This window comes from Gigantopelta aegis, unplaced genomic scaffold (genome assembly GCF_016097555.1).
Source record: "Gigantopelta aegis isolate Gae_Host unplaced genomic scaffold, Gae_host_genome ctg3380_pilon_pilon, whole genome shotgun sequence".
NCBI classification, from domain to species: domain Eukaryota; kingdom Metazoa; phylum Mollusca; class Gastropoda; order Neomphalida; family Peltospiridae; genus Gigantopelta; species Gigantopelta aegis.
The window spans coordinates 46174-48774 of record NW_024533308.1 but is presented as its reverse complement, the minus strand read 5'-3'; the positions used below and the strand labels follow the sequence as shown (position 1 = coordinate 48774).

The following is a 2601-nucleotide window of genomic DNA, read 5'->3' as shown; positions in this document are numbered from 1 at the left end:
TTCCTATTTCCAATTTCAATATAAACGGGCTATACGGAGTTTTCATGTCGTCCTCGGCTTCTCTAAATAATCGAACTACAATATACAACCAAAGTCAGGGGACCCAAACCTAACTGGAACATCTAGCTGAGCTCGATTCTAAGAGACGGCTCGTGGTACTCGCGCTCCGCATTTAATTAAGTAACAAGAAAAGCCTAGAAATGGCGCGCATGCCAAAATTGGAATTAGGAATGAGAAATTGGACTCATCAACTGGATCGTTAATTGGAATTTTTAAATACGCCAAGGTCGCGGAAGAATAATAAGAAAGATGAATGGAATGTCCGTCTGCGGCTTCCGTACTTACTTTGATGATACTTGCGCGAGCATTTTTGAAATAAGTATTTCTTATCTTTCACAACTTGTTGCGCACATAAAATGACCAAACATTTATGAATTTCACGACGCCTACCTTTGCAGTGATATCTTTGCCGACTAATTCTTTCAAACGATGAAAGAAAAAGATAGCTCACCGCTAGTAAATGGTAAGTATAATAATATCAAAGAGGTTTTTTAGTTTATGTTTAGCAGTGAAAATGAGAGCGAATCTATTCACGAAAAGCCGCCGGAAGTAGCTAATCTCACGAGCCAGACCAAACCATTGAACGACTCATCTTTTACCGTTGTTCAATCGTCGGGTTTGCGAAGCTAAATATATAGTAGCTCGGTAGTGGCAGCAGTAGTAAGTTCATGATAAGGGTGAGCCTACCGCTAATTTAGAGGCTGATAACTGTTATAAATATGTTTTCTGTAGATGTATGCGACGATACTACAGCAATGACCACATATAGTTTGCCAGTTACAAAAAAATTATGCTAAAAGAAGGAAAAACTTACTAGAACACTATGGGATTAATGCTATACTCTAGATCTTAAAACTTAACAACCTATAGATACTTCTTAATATTAAGATGTATGTTGGACCATAGATACTTAATCCTATTTACCTAAGTGTCTATGGTTTATTATCACAACACACACACATACTGCATAGATCTATAGTGATTATTGTAGCCTTGCATGGTGTTTCTATAAGCATTGAGGGACTTCAAATAATTATACTATCGGTAATGATATTATTAAATACACTGTTGTAGTTAAAATAAATTTAAACAACACTTACAGGTCCATGTTTATATATAAGCTTGTTACATCCAGCTAGCTGAGAAATTACAAGTGTGTTAAATCATGCATATGTATTATTTGTAGCTGTACTATATTGTTTATTAGATTATAAATATTCTGGTTGAAACATTTATTTCCTATTGTAGTCATGTAGTTTCTATCTGGACAACGAAGTTAAGCAATGTTGGATCAGTGCAGTAGTACTGGGATAGGAAACCACCTGAAAATTGTTGGTGCTGCGCAACTTCATTTACTAAATCACTTTTTTGGTTTGTATTTTTCTTTGCCACAATGCTGACATTTTGATGAAAAAACGTGATGAAAAATGGTCTTCAAAATACAAAACATAATAATCAAAAGATTAATTATTAATTGTAAAACTATCATCTATCTACATAGTTTGAATTTCAAATGGCATATATGGCATATTTCAAAAACACGAGACCACAAACTACATGATATATCGATGGAGCCTGCATATATTAGAGGTAGTAAGTACCCTTATAATTAATTACACTGACCAATTATGGTTATCAACCAAGTTTAGCTATATATAGCTTCTAGTCCAACTTGTAGTGTTATACATATATATGCAAGCTGATACTAAGCAATGTTGGAACAACCCTAGAATTAGGATAAGAAACATTCAGATGTACTGGTACTCTAGACGTTTTGTTGACAATAAATTATTAGAAACATTGTTAGCATAGTTTCATGAGTAGATGTTTTAATTGATCGAATAAACTATATATTTAACTAATGATAAGAGCACTGCTTGTTAGACTGATACAATGGACAGTGATATTAAATATCTGTTTTTTTTTCTTTATTGATGTCTGCGGCCATACCACGTTGAAAGCACCAGTTCCATCTGAACACTGAAGTTAAGCAACGTCGGGCCAGCGTAGTACTGGGATGGGAGACCGCCCGGGAATTGCTGGTGCTGCAGACTTACTTTTTTTTTTTCCTACAATCTATTCACTTTTTTCTTCAATTTTTTATGAAAATAGTAATAATTAAAATGTACTTAAAATACAAAACTAAGAGGCAAAAACTAAATTATAATTGTTAACATACTCATAGTGACAATATCATATCATAATGGTGAACTTTGGAAATAATGCCAAATCAACCTACAAATCTGAGAGAGAGATGGGAGAGACATTAACAATTTTGATGTTATAAAATACATTTCAACCAGCTATTGTCAGCAGTATTATATAAACAAATGTCATTTAGTATTTAGGAAAAAATCCATGCCAAATAGCAGACACTAAAAAGTCAATAGAACAGGATTACACCGAGTGAATGTAACAACAGCTGTATTATTGGAAGTACATGAAAATAGCTATAAGAAAGGTACCATCAGTCAATAAAAATAATAAAACAAGTCAACTTGTTAAACAGTTAGTAAATTATCAATAAATTGATAATTAATG

General features: G+C 33.4%; 1 non-coding gene across 1 annotated transcript; it reads left to right on the top strand.

The window, feature by feature from the left end:
- Positions 1 to 1996: 1996 nt before the first annotated feature.
- Positions 1997 to 2114, top strand: LOC121392097. Its single transcript, XR_005960416.1, has one exon. It is a non-coding gene; the product is annotated as a 5S ribosomal RNA (ribosomal RNA).
- Positions 2115 to 2601: the final 487 nt, after the last annotated feature.